Source organism: Ornithorhynchus anatinus, chromosome 6 (assembly GCF_004115215.2).
Source record: "Ornithorhynchus anatinus isolate Pmale09 chromosome 6, mOrnAna1.pri.v4, whole genome shotgun sequence".
Taxonomy (NCBI): domain Eukaryota; kingdom Metazoa; phylum Chordata; class Mammalia; order Monotremata; family Ornithorhynchidae; genus Ornithorhynchus; species Ornithorhynchus anatinus.
Genome location: NC_041733.1, coordinates 6,015,038 through 6,029,938, shown reverse-complemented (window position 1 = coordinate 6,029,938; position 14,901 = coordinate 6,015,038). Strand labels below are relative to the sequence as shown.

Genomic DNA, 14,901 nt, shown 5'->3' with positions numbered 1-14,901 from the left:
CACGTTCCAGTCTGCTAGCCAATTCCTCCACCATTTCCTTTCCCCTTTTATGTTAGTTTCTTCTAGGCAGAAATACAAGGGCACTTGTGTTTCAAGGACTTAAATCAACCTTGGAAACAGCTACTGACTCTCGCCTAGGGAGAACAGCAATTTATGTTGAATAGGAAAGCACTGTGATTTTGTTCATTTTCCTAACAACAACAAATTGGTGGGGAAGGTGGAGTTGGTTAAAAAAGGGAAACCAGGCACATTTGTTTTTAAAGCTGAATGTAGGGGAGCAAGATAACCATTTCTTCCAGGAAGGCAGCTTCCCTAGAGCACCGTGGGGACAATCTACTTTATGCCAGTGCTAGGGGTATTTTTAGCCCAATAGCTATGGCAGAGGCAAAGGGAGAAATTGGGTGAAGGAGGGAAAGGGGGAAAGGGAGGAGGAGGATGCAATTTTTGGAATGCCTCCAGTCCCCGCCCTACCAAATTAACAAAGTGCTCCTGGAACAGCGTCCTTCCCCTTCCCAGTAGTTAAAGCTGGTCTGGCTACTTGCAACAGAAATATCCTGGAAGTATCCTCCCGCATGATCACCGGTTGAGAATGATTCTGGTGTGAAAGCAAAGCGGATTAGCATGGAATTAAGACTGAGTTCATCCGAATCTTAACCCCAAGTAATCTAGAGTCAGTGAAAATACAAAGCCAATCTTGCTGGAATCTTTCTCAGAATACTGTATAAATTCTTAGAAATAGTACCATGTCCTTTTTCACCTTAGAGGAGGGTCTTCCAGGCATATTCCTCAGTTGTCTATGCCCATCATCTCTCTAATGAAAGGAATATTGGCAGAAGTTCAGGAATAACCCTAGCAAATGACAAATATTTGGAGGAAAAGTATTGGTGTTTGCAGAGGTTAATGATCCTTGGCATTAGAGCAGCAAAATCTCAATTCCGTGAGGGAAAACTGTTAACTGGCTCAAGTAAGTATCAACACCTACCACCACCACCCCCTTAGACTAATTTTATTTTCTTCCTCCCATTGTCCTTGGCCGGTGAGAAGCAGAAAGATAGAGGAGAGGGATTCATTATAAGAGAATATTTCCTGAACTCAACTCGGTCCAGTTGGGTCTCGGGGCCCCCAATAGTGGCTCAGTCTTGGGTCTATCCTCGATCATAGCGGTCGCTGAAACTATTTAGTTCTAATTACCATACTCTGTTATTACAAGTGACAGAGCAATACACAATGACTGACTTTCACTTTAAGGTAGTTTTTCAAAAATTTGTGTTCACAGGCATCTCTTGTCTTGTCTTATTCTGTCGAGTCATCTCGGATCCACAGTGACACCATGGACACATCTCTCCCAGTTCATTCATTCATTCATTCATTCAATAGTATTTATTGAGCGCTTGCTATGTGCAGAGCACTGTACTAAGCGCTTGGAATGAACAAGTCGGCAACAGATAGAGACAGTCCCTGCCCTTTGATGGGCTTACGGTCTAATCGGGGGAGATGGACAGACAAGAACAATGGCAATAAATAGAGTCAAGGGGAAGACCATCTCATAAAAACAATGGCAATCTCAGAACAGAACACCTCACTTCCATCTGCGATCATTCTGGTAATATATACATTATTTTCTTGGTAAAAATACAGAAGTGGTTTGCCATCGTCTCTTTCTACGCAGCAAAATTGTGTCTCCACCCTCAACTCTTTCCCATGCCGCTGCTGCCCAGCACAGGTGAGTTTTGACTCGTAGCAGATGGCCTTCCACTCGCTAGCCACTGGCCAAGCTAGGAATGGAATGGGTAGGCCTCTGCTTGACTATCCCTCTCATAGCCAAGACTGGTGGAGGACTAGAAACTCTCCAGGTGCAACCCTGAGGGGGCAAGACATCCCTACAACTCTATTTTAAAGTCTGGTCCATAATGAAAATGTCCATAATAAGAAATTGTGATATTTGTTAAGAACATAGTATGTGCCAACCACTATTCTAAACACAGGGGTAGATACAAGTAAATCTATGAAAATATCAAACTGTTTTTGAAAATGTAATAAAAAGGCAATTTGAAATATTACTATTCGGTCTGTGAAAAGAGAGAAGGGAGTCATTTTTCCAACCGTCTTTTTCTTCATCATCGTAATTCACTGAGTGCCTACTTTATATAGGATATTCTACTGGGGGCTGGGGAGAACCACAAACCATTCAGGATACTGTCTCCTTCCTTAAGGTTATTAAATCCCATGGGGATAACAAAACCATCTCTACAATGCCAGTACAAAGGTTACCAAAACATAGTGTCAGATATATAAAGCCTAACAGGGCACACATACCCCCGCACAATCAAAAATGCTGTATAATAATAATTTTGTGATAGCATTAACAACTCATTATTTGCCAAAAAAATGTTCTAAGTGCTGGGTTATATATAAATTAATCAGGTCGGACAGAGTCCCCACTCCAGATGAGACCCATAATAGGAAGGAATAGGAGGGAGTAGGAGAGGGTAGGATTTAATCCCCATTTTAAAGATGAGTAAAATGAGGCAAGAGGTTGAGTGACTCACACATGGTCACACAGCTGACACGTGGAAGAGCTTGGATTAAACCCAGGTCCTCTAACTCCCAGGCTATGCATTTACTACTAGAAGCAGCAAAGAGGCCGGGCTTTGGAGTCAGAGGCCATGGGTTTGAATCCCAGCTCTGCCACTTGTCAGCTGTGTGACCATGGGCAAGCCTCTTAACTTCTCTGTGCCTCAGTTCCCTCATCTGTAAAATGGGGATTAAGACTGTGAGCCCCACGTGGGACAACCTCATTCCCCTGTGTCTCTTCTAGCGCTTAGAATAGTGCTCTGCACATAGTAAGCGCTTAACAAATCCCAACATTATTATTACTAGATTATGGTGTTTCTCAGTATACTCTTCTCATCCTCTTTCCTCTCTTTGTTATCCCTCTTCCTCCCAGTACGTAGACAAGGTTTCCAAACAAAAATGACAAGCACTATGGAAGAAGAATGGACAGAATGACAACGACTGATCTGGGAGGAATCCTTGCCCAAGGTAGATTCCTGGCTTTGAAGAAACAGCAGGATATGGGTTTGGCAAAGAAGATGGGGAAAGACAGGAAAGGGAGAAGGATGGTTTGTGCAACTGTTCACAGGTGGCAGAGCTAGGAATGAGGGATGATGGCATTGTGTGCATATTCCCTTTTCCTCCTTTCCCCAATTTTAATTTAATTTAGTGTCTAACTCTTCCTCTTGGCTGTCAGCTCTCTGAGGTCCGTGATAATGTCTTAATTCTCCTGCACGTTCTCAGACTCTTAGTTTCATGTTCTGCCCACAACAGAGGCTCAGTAAATACTGGTGATTGATTGATTAACATGCTTGCTTGTTTGAAGCTAAGGCAAGCTAAAATGAGTCAGACAAAAGAAGAGTGAGACATTGTCAAGAACTTGGATTTCATATGATCATTAATAAGAAAACACTGCAGTCTGTGGCTAAAGGTGAGAAAAGAAAGATAGGAGAGAGAAAGCAGGACAGTTTGCTGCTGTCAGTAAATCAATTGAATGATGTATTCAATTATTACAGAGCACTGTAGACTCTTGGAATAATAATAATGTTGGTATTTTTTAAGCATTTACTATGTGCAGAGCACTGTTCTAAGCACTACTCCCTCCTATTCCTTCCTATTATGGGTCTCATCTGGAGTGGGGACTCTGTCCGACCTGATTAACTTATATATAACCCAGCACTTAGAACATTTTTTTGGCAAATAATGAGTGGTTAATGCTATCACAAAATTATTATTATACAGCATTTTTGATTGTGCGGGGGTATGTGTGCCCTGTTAGGCTTTATATATCTGACACTATGTTTTGGTAACCTTTGTACTGGCATTGTAGAGATGGTTTTGTTATCCCCATGGGATTTAATAACCTTAAGGAAGGAGACAGTATCCTGAATGGTTTGTGGTTCTCCCCAGCCCCCAGTAGAATATCCTATATAAAGTAGGCACTCAGTGAATTACGATGATTAAGAAAAAAGACGGTTGGAAAAATGACTCCCTTCTCTCTTTTCACAGACCAAATAGTAATATTTCAAATTGCCTTTTTATTACATTTTCAAAAACAGTTTGATATTTTCATAGATTTACTTGTATCTACCCCTGTGTTTAGAATAGTGGTTGGCACATACTATGTTCTTAACACCTATCTGTTACCAAGACCTGCCGGTTTCACCTCTACAATATCGCCAAGATCCGTCCTTTTCTCTCCACCCAAACGGCTACCTTAATGTTACGGGCTCTCGTTATATCCCAGCTAGACTACCGTGTCAGCCTTCTCTCTGACCTCCCTTCCTCCTCTCTCGCCCCGCTCCGGTCTATTCTTCACTCCGCTGCCCAGCTCATCTTCCCGCAGAAACGATCTGGGCCTGTCACTCCCCTTCTTATATAGCTCCAGTGGTTGCCTATCGACCTCCGCTCCAAACAAAAACTCCTCACTCTAGGCTTCAAGGCTCTCCATCAACTTGCCCCTTCCTACCTCTCCTCCCTTCTCTCATTTTACCGCCCACTCCGCACGCTCCGCTCCTCCGCCGCCCACCTCCTCACCGTCCCTCGGTCTCCCCCGTCCCTCCGTCGACCCCCGGGCCACGTCCTCCCGCGGTCCTGCAACGCCCTCCCTCCTCACCTCCGCCAAACTGATTCTCTTTCCCTCTTCAAAACCCTACTTAAAACTCACCTCCTCCAAGAGGCCTTCCCAGACTGAGCTCCTCTTCCCCCTCTACTCCCTCTGCCATCCTCCCTTTACCTCTCCGCAGCTAAAGCCTCATTTTCCCCTTTTCCCTCTGCTCTTCCACCTCTCCCTTCCCATCCCCGCAGCACTGTACTCCTCCGCTCAACTGTATATATTTTCATTACCCTATTTATTTTGTTGATGAATTGTACATCGCCTCGATTCTATTTAGTTGCCATTGTTTTTACGAGATGTTCTTCCCCTCGACTCTATTTATTGCCATCGTTCTCGTCTGTCCGTCTCCCCCGATTAGACCGTAAGCCCGTCAAACGGCAGGGACTGTCTCTATCTGTTGCCAACTTGTTTATCCCAAGCACTTAGTACAGTGCTCTGCACATAGTAAGCGCTCAATAAATACTATTGAATGAATGAATGAATGAATGAAAGGTTGTCCCACATGAGGTTCACAGTTAATCCCCATTTTACAGATGAGGTAACTGAGGCACAGGCAAGTTAAGTGACTTGCCCACAGTCACACAGCTGACAAGTGGCAGAGCCGGGAGTCGAACCCATGACCTCTGACTCCAAAGCCCAGGCTCTTTCCACTGAGCCACGCTGCTTCCCCACACCACACCAGAAGACCACACCAGCAGCAAAACCCTCTCAAGAAGCAATTTTTTCAAATGGTATTTATGAAGCACTAACTGTGTGCCAGGCACTGTACTAAGCGATGACGTGGACACAAGCTAGTCAGGTTAGACCCAGTCCATGACCCTCTTGGGGCTCACATTGTTCATCCCCATTTTGCAGATGAGATAACTGAGGCACGGAGAAGTTAAGTGGCTTGCCCAAGGCCATAGAGCTCACACATGGTGGAGCTGGGATTAGAACCCATATCTTTCTGATGCCCAAGCCTGCACTCCATCCACTGGACTACGTTGCTCTGAAGGGGACGGGCTGCAAATACAAGTGCAGCTAAAATGATCTCCAGGGTTTCAAGTTCTGGACCGATGGAAAGTGGCAATGTTATTGGAAAAGTTTGAAAGGAGGGTTTAATGAGAAGAAGAAGAGAAGTTCAGGAGGTTTCTGACATCCTGATGAATGGTGGTTGTAGTGTTTATACCTTTCAGAAAAAAAAAGCAAGCTATTTCTAAATTCAAAACTCTCTAACTTGACTTTTTTCTGATGTTCCTCAAGATAATAATAATAATAATAATAATAATGATGTTGGTATTAGTTAAACGCTTACTATGTGCAGAGCACTGTTCTAAGTGCTGGGGTAGATACAGGGTAATCAGGTTGTCCCACGTGAGGCTCACAGTCAATCCCCATTTTACAGATGAGGTAACTGAGGCACAGAGGAAGTGAAGTGACTTGCCCATAATCACACAGCTGACAAATGGCAGAGGAAGAATTCGAACCCATGACCTCTGACTCCAGAGCCCAAGTTCTTTCCAATGAGCCACGCCAAGAGAGAGATATAATTCGGGCTATACATGCTGGATACCTTGATGTGACTCTTGTCCATGATTTTATTCTTAGTTCTCTTGATGTGCCTGAGTTTCTTGATTTTCCATGAGTTTACTCTTAGTTCTTTCTTTTCTCTACCCAGATTAAACTTTCCCTTTCTTGTGGGCGAACATAGAACAGGCAGGCCCTCTCTGCTGAGCTTATATTGTTTTGGATGGTTTCACTGGCAATTCATCAAGAGGAAAAGTTTATCTCCATCTTTTCAGATACTTGCAATTACTATTTTAATGATCTCTACTCCACTCTAGAGTAAAAAATGCAAACAGACATTCACACGCAGGAGTCCTCAGTGATACTGAGTTGATTCTAGTGACTTGGGACAAGTCACATGGATTGGTGGGAAGACTTTTGGAAGATTTGCCAAAATAATTTGAGGGAACCAATTTCCATAAAATATTTTCTCCCCCTAGAGAAAGACACACTAACATCTTGATATGCTATTTCGAAGTTTTAAAATAAATTAAAAAAAATAAAAAATATCTTGTATGATTTTTCCCAAATATACTATAGTTTTTTCCCCCAAGACATTTGAGCAATATGGGTGTCATCTGTAGTAAGTCAAAGCATTAAACTCATTTCCAAACTTTTAAAAATGACATTTTTTGGTCATTCCAAACACTTTTAAATTCTTCCCTTTCAATATCAAAGCTTGATGGGTTTTGAAAGTGAAGAATGGACTCTGATACCAGGGTAGCTTTATAGTGTATGAAATCTCCTTTAATAATTGGATTTCTCTTTCCCCACATTAGCCGGAGAGCTAAAACTCTGTAGAAAAATAATGGATACCAAGATTTTGAATACAGAGCACTCTTTGCCTGAAAATTTGGAAAGATCATAAAACTTTCCATAAAATATTTAGATTTATATTTCACTTTAGATATATATTTAACTTCAGTATTACGAAGAAAAATCAGTTATGGAATCCATATTTTTAAATCTTACAGATTTAGAAGGTGACAAACTATGAAGCAAAAAGTGAGAGGTGTTTCAATTTGGGATGGCTATTATAGATGTGACTTCAGTAGAAGTCAAGCTTCACCTAAGTAGTTTGCTGTTAGTTTCAAACATGGGTTAGAAGGACCCGTGAAGGTGAATGACATGTTCACCCGACCCTTCCAGGACCCTTCCGATCCCTTCCAGGATCCAGAGTGAAGCTCGTTTTGGGGAGGGAACATGTTTGCTAGTTAGGTTGTATTTTACTCTCCCAAGTGCTTAGTACGGTGCTCGGCACACAGTAAGCGCTCAATAAATACCATTGATCGACCGATACACTATCCCTCCTGTCCAGCCCACAATGCATCCATGCCTCATTATACGTTCATTTCTGACTGTTGCTCCAACTGGCCAGCATTTAGTTCTGACTCTCAGGCCCATGATCTAAACACTAGGCCGTGCTGCTTCTTCATATTCCAGAATCACGACAATTACTCTGATTCATGTTTCAGAGCTTCCTCTTGGCCTTGGCCAGATATATACAGGATGTAGTGATAAATACAAGTGAAATAAAATTTTAACTAGTTAGCCAATGCCCCTCCCCCACCCCCAGGGCACAAAATAACCAAAACCCAAAAAACAGAAAAGAAAAAAATAAATATTTCATTTGAGTTCCACCCAAATTAAGATTGTCCAACTGACTGCTACTCTCTGCACATTCCTTCACTTTTTCCTAAGGGTAAATTGCCACTCTCCATTGGAATAAGAATATACATTTCTCTAACGACACAGCTTGATGTCCTGTGGGTTCCTGATTTTCCACACTCAGTTATGAGTGTTTATTTTCCCCATCATCAAATAGCTATTAAAAGGATCTTCGGAGTAGATCACGTGTGGGCGTTCACATTCTCAGTTTGGCTATCTGATAAGGAAGAGGCTTCTAGAAGGGGTTTACCTAAAAATTAAGGAAAGTTTCATACTGGGGATGGGGGCAGAAACGCCAACATGGCAGGTCAAACTAGAAATAGCTACAGAAACGATGGTGCTTCAGGGAAGAAAAATACGGGCACTGTTTTTAAATGACACAGAACTGATTATTTTAATGCTCATAATAATGGGAGTTGTAGACGTAATCATGAATAGTACCATCGGTTTATAGCCATTGATGACATTTTCTTTTGTCATTCAACAAACTGATTGCCTCCTTCATTAGGAGAGACTGTCTTAAGAAAGGTGCTATAAGAAATTTTACCTGACCAGAGATTTTAATAGCTAAACTTAACTTTTGATGGAAAAAAAAATAATCACAACAGCCTCCATTGTTTTTCTTTCAAGTTAAGCATATAGTACAGTACTCTACACATAGTAATCTCTCAACAAATATAACTGGTAAAGTGATAATGGATTTAAGAGGCAGGTCATTTTTTGATCTCTATCGGTCAACTGGGATGTACTGAGTTTACTAAAGGTAGAGGATCTCTAGGAGGCTGCTCTGAGTTTCCATCTTGGGGAAAAGATATTTTCAAATTTACTACATCCCAACCTGTTGCAACGCTGGAAGAATGTGACACATTTCACCACAGGATATTTAGGTAGGAACCAGGATATTTACATAGGTGTCAACCACATGCCCACCTATTAACTCCCAACATCAGTACTGCCATTTCCAAAGGACAAATTGTATGTCCGTATACTCTCTCTCCAACTCTTTCTTGCTTCCGAGACACTGCATAGAATAAAAGTGTCAGATTCATATTTTCTGAACACCATCACATTCATGCAATGAAAATGTAAATGTACGGAGAAGCAACTGGCCTAGTGGAAAGGACACGGGCTTGGGAGTCAGAGGAAGTGGGTTGCAATCCCAGTTCTGCGACTTGTCTGCTGTGTGACCTTGGGCAAGTCAGTTAATTCCTCTGTGCCTCAGTTACCTCATCTGTAAAATGGGGGGGTAAGACTGTCGATGTGGGACAGAGACTGTGTCCAACCTGATTTCCTTGTATCTACTCCAGTGATTAGTACAGTGCTTTCCACACAGTAAGTGCTTAACAAATACCATATTAAGAAAAAAAAAATGTTTCATCCATATGCAGGGGGCATTTGAAAAGGGAGGGGGGCAAAGTGGGAAAGGATATGGTCAGGTGACTTTTTTGAATGTTATTGTTAAGCATTTTCCATATGCCAGTCACTGTACAAAGAGTTGGGGTAAAAATAATAATAATGATGGCATTTGTTAAGTCCTTACTATGTGCCAAGCACTGTTCTAAGCACTGGGGCAGATAGAAGGTAATTAGGTTGTCCCACGTGGGGATCCCCATTTTACAGATGAGGTAACTGAGGCACAGAGAAGTTAAGTGACTTGGCCAAGGTCACACAGCCGACAACTGGCAGAGTTGGGATTCAAACCCACAACCTCTGACTCCAGAGCCCGTGCCCTTTCCACTAAGCCACGCTGCTTCCACGAAACAGTTCTCTCACCACACTAAATGTTTCATCTGAATAAAATATGAATTACGTGTCTTCATCAGTGTTTCCTTTATTGGAGTCGTAATAGACTGAAGTCTTTGTATATCTAATTACTCGTCACAGAGCCCTATTGGGAATTCCATGCAAGTCATTCCTTGCAAAGCCTGGCGCATTTAGAACAGATAAGACTGGATTCAAACGCACCCACTGTGATTTTTCATTAGTTGGAAAGCATTCCTCAGGCATTTAAATATTGCATGCAGATGTACTAACAAAGCAATTACCCCGCACACCACTGCTCGAGCGCTGATCGAAAGCCGATCGTGGCTCGGTTTTGAATTGCGTTAAAATCAATACTATATATCATCGGACATAATTACAGAATATCAACCACTATGCTGGGAGTTACATAATTATGGCGACTTCTTGATCATTTAAATCCCACCAATAACCTCGTGCACCGAATCTCTTCTCAATATATTGGCAAAATCTGAACGATTGGAGACCACATTTACAATACATCTGGCTCCCAGTGGAGGAGTGATTTTGAAGTCATAAAGTCCCATACCAAGGGCAATAGCCAGTAAGGAACACAGCTTGACATTCATTAAGAGTTAGTGCTGAGGTTCCCCTATTCGAGAGGTCCATGTTCCATTTCCAGAGATATCAATCAAATGGAAAATCAGAATTGTGGTTTCAACCAATTTCCGGGTTTCAAAAGCAATAGAAGTCCTTATCGGGACTGCTTCCATTCACGATGAGGAATTCCGTGTAGACTGCAATAACCAGCACTCGCTGCTGAATACACATTTGTACCCTGCCTTAGGCAACGATCTTATTTGATGTTTTCTGAGTATGTGTTCATTTTAACCCGGGATTGAAGCTTGCTAAGTGTCACTCACACCAATAGCATCTAGAAGGTACCTAATATTACCAGTTGAGGTATTTGTTACGCACTACAAGTGGCAAGCAGTGCGCGCGCTAAACAATAACGTAGATACAATGAAATTATATGAGAAACACCACCTGTCTCACATTGGATTCGGGGACAAGGGGAGAGACCAAAGAGGTATTTAATCCCCGTTTTCTTAATGGGGAAACTGTGAGGTCCAGAGAATAATAATTTCAGTATTTAAGGGCTTACTATGTATCAACAGCACCTATCTCACTTTGGACTCACAGACTAAGGGAGGGACAAAACAGGTATTTAATCCCCTTTTTATTTATGAGGAAACTGTGAGGTGCAGAGAATAATAATAACAATTTTAGTATTTGTTAAGTGCTTACTATGTATTACGTGCAGTACTGAGGGCTTTACACATAGTAGCCACTTAAATACTAAAATTAGACTTGAGAAGTGGCATGTCTTAGTGGATAGACACGGGCCTGGGTGTCAGAAGGACCTGGGTTCTAATCCCCTCTCCACCACATGTCTGGTGTTTGACCTTGGGCAAGTCACTTTGCTTCTCTGGTCCTCAGTTACTTCATTTGTAAAATGGGGATCAAGAGTGTGAGCCCCCAGTGGGACAAGGACTGTGCCCAACCAGATTAACTTGCATCTCCCCCAGAGCTTAGAACAGCACTTGGTACCTAATAAGTGCTTAACAAGTTATCGTAATTATTATTAGTTATTATTATTATAACGAGTGCTAGAGTAGTTACAAGATCATCTGGTAAAACACAGTTCCTGTACCACATGGAGCTCACTGCCTGAGGAGGAGGGAGAACGGGGACTGAATCCTCATTTTACGGTTGAGGATGCTGAGGCACAGATAATTTAAGTGACTTGCTTGTGATCACACAGCAGGCAAAAAAGGAGGCGTAGAATTAGAACTGATGTCTCTAGACTCTAGGCTTTGTACTATTGCCACTGGGCCAATTTGCTTCGAGCTCCTTCCTCCTCACTATTCTGCAATCCTTTGTGAGAAGACATTGCCTTTTATTACTCTATTCTACTGCCCTCTCCCAAGTGCTTAGCACAATGATCTGGCACAGAATAAGTGTTCAATAAATATTACTGATGGATTGTTTCAGGAATATACAGTAGAAGGAAAAAATTAAAAAAAAACATTATTCTTACTCCTTGAGGAACAAGAATCTATATAGGTGATAAGGTAATATTGTAAATATCTGACCTAACAGAAGCTCACAGTCCCTAGGGACCTAGGTGATGGTTAGCAGGGGGGAGAGATATGATTCTCCACCCTTTTCTAATCTTAGTTAACTGTCTTTGTTCAAGCCTAATTTCAGCACCTTCTAGTGTTTTCAACTACATCAATCAGTGGTATTTACTGAATACTTACTGTGTGCAAAACAGTGTTGTAACCACTTGGGAAAAGAAAACGCAGCAGACTTGGTTGCTATAATAATAATAATAATAATAATAATAATAATAGTACTTCTTAAGCACTTAGTATTGTCGAACACTGCTGTAAATGCTCGGATGGAAACAAGATAATCAGGTCGGAAACAGTCCCTGTCCCACAAGGGACTCACAGCTTACGTAGGAGGGATTATAATTTAACCCCCAGTTTATATTTGAGGAAGCTGAGGCCCAGAGAAGTTAAGTGACTTGCCCAAGGTCACACAGACGGCCAGTGGCAGAATTAAAATTAGAACCCAGGTCGTCTGGTTCCCAGGCTTGTCCTCCTTCCACAAGGCCATGCTGCTTCACAGCACATTCCCTGACCACAGGGAGCTTACAGTCTAGAGGGGTTTTATCGCCTTTTGATTTCCAACTTTGCCATTAAAATTCCAACCTGAATACATGGAATTTACACCTGAGAGTCCCTACGAGAAAGATACTGCATGTCTCTGTAGACATCTCGATTCCTAGAGGAGGGTTCAGCCACTAATCTGAAGCAGATGTACTAGTTTCCAGTGACCTTTGGGTGCATAATTATTCAGCTCTTTCTTAAATCCTTTGTATTGTAACTGCAACTATTATGATCCATTATTAGTTATATTTTGAAGCTGACTTTAATAGAAAAATCATTTCCGGACATACATTTTACCTAGGACATGTGCGTACACCTTTGTCAGGGATGGTGCTGTTCTCATTATGTTAACACATTGGGAGACATGAACAATTTTATCCTTCAGTGCACAACGGTCCTGGTCCTGACCTGTCCGAGTGAAAGCCAGCATTCTCTCATTTTCCACATTTCCATCTCTCCCCTCATATTCTCCTCCTCTCCCCCATCCTCCTCTGCCACTGCAAAGGATTCTCAAGAGTCCACAAAATTCTACGGCATGGTGACGGGGTTACCAAGTTCCCGGAACCACCACGCGACAGAAGTCAATCAAGAGAACTTCTCCGCCAATCAGAGGATACCGTGCACGGATGCAATCTCACTTAAAAAGAAATCCCCATGCGCATGACCTCAATATAAAGCTTTCCATGTACTTGCTGACAAAAGCATTAGGTTTCCCTGATGCTAGCTGGTTCACTAACAAAGTTAGATATTGGAAGTGCGAAGAAGACACCGACATCACCCATAAAATTGTTGCAATCTACCATTATCTGTGCTTGGTAAAGACACGACCATTTTGTACTTTTCATTCTTCAAAGGTTTGCCTTGAATTGCTTTGAATTCAAATTGCTCTAGATGGAGCTCTAAAAAGCACCGTGATTCCTATTGAAAATATGGCAAAACATATGATGATTTTGTCAATTTGAATGACAGTGTAGAGCAATCTTCAAAAAGGCTTGAAGGTTAGTAGAAGCCGCCAAGATCCTGAGGGGCTCTATGAAAACTGTGCAGATCTCTTAAGCCTGCAAAATCTGTCTGAAAAATGCCATGAATTGCACTTTCACTTATTTTAGCAGTGATGGGTCCTATCCGACTATGATTAAGAAATAGAGAAAAAGGGGTTTTATCTGCCATCCCCAAAGTACAATTCAAAGCAGTGAAGCACAGGGGAAAGAGTAAGGGCCCGGGAGTCAGAGGACCTGGGTTTTAATCTTATCTCTACCACTTGCCTCGTGTGTGCCCCCGGACAAGTGACTTCACGTCACTGTGGCTCCGTTTCCTCATCTGCAAAATCAACAAATTATATTTATTGCCTACTGTGTGCAGAGCACTCTGCAAAGTCCTTGGGAGTGTATAATATACCAGAGTTGGTATAATGTTACCTGCCCCAAAGTAGCCTACAGTCTATTAGGAAAGATAGATAAAATAAATTACCGAAATGTAAGTAAATGTTGTGAGACCTTGGATGAGGTAAATAAAGGGTAGAGATCCAAGGATGATGCAGAAGGGAGAGGGAGGCAGTATTGCCTAGTGGAAAGAGCACCAAGATTTATTAAAAATTTATTAAATGTGATTAAAATGAAGCAGACAGGCCCCTTCCCAGAAAATAGCATGACGGTCTATTTCCTTCTTGATTCTCTAAACTGTGAGATCCTTATGAACTGGGAACTTGCCTACCATCTACCAACGTTATTACACTGGAATAATAACGATAATGTTGGTATTTGTTAAGCGCTTACTATGTGCCAAGCACTGTTCTAAGTTTTGGGGGGGATACAAGGTGATCAGGTTGTCCCATGTGGGGTTCACAGTCTTAATCCCCATTTTACAGATGAGGGAACTGAGGCACAGTGAAGTTAAGTACACTGTACTCTCTCAAGGGCTTAATCTGCAGCCAGTAAGCATTCCATAAATACGATCGATTGACTGATTCACCTTTCAAAATGGGCATCAAGGACAGTATGTTCCGGCACTTTGCTGATCAAATTCTTCAGCAGAGTGAAAGACTATCTTTCTGCTTTGCCCTGGCAACTATTACTTTAGACAAGAACTTTAGGGATTCAAGCATAAGAGGAATCTGAAGGGAACTCAAGCAAGGTAGTTTGGAGGACAGCTAAGGTCCTGAGAACAGGGGAGAAGCAGCGTGGCTCAGTGGAAAGAGCCCGGGCTTGGGAGTCAGAACTCATGGATTAGAATTCCCGGCTCTGCCACTCAGCTGGGTGACTGTGGGCGAGTCACTTCACTTCTCTGGGCTTCAGTGACCTCATCTGTAAAATGGGGATGAAGACGGTGAGCCCCACATGGGATAACCTGATTACTCTCTATCTCCCCCAGCACTTAGAACAGTGCTCTGCACATAGTAAGTGCTTAACAAATACCAATATTATTATTACCATCTCCACTGTGTTGTACTCTCCCAAGCATTTAGTACAGTGCACTGCCAACGGTAACCGTTCAATAAATGCCCCGGATTGATCGACTCCGTTTGTTCAGTACTGAGTAGAC

The 14,901-nt window shown here is 42.2% G+C and overlaps 1 protein-coding gene and 1 non-coding gene across 5 annotated transcripts in view; both read right to left on the bottom strand.

Moving 5' to 3' along the window:
• Nucleotides 1-14,901, bottom strand: part of PCDH11X (protocadherin 11 X-linked) — a 1,108,633-nt gene that overhangs the window by 589,699 nt on the left and 504,033 nt on the right. The window lies entirely within an intron of this gene.
• LOC114812994 lies at nucleotides 1,734-1,871 on the bottom strand. The gene has a single exon (XR_003760607.1). It is a non-coding gene; the product is annotated as a small nucleolar RNA SNORA7 (small nucleolar RNA).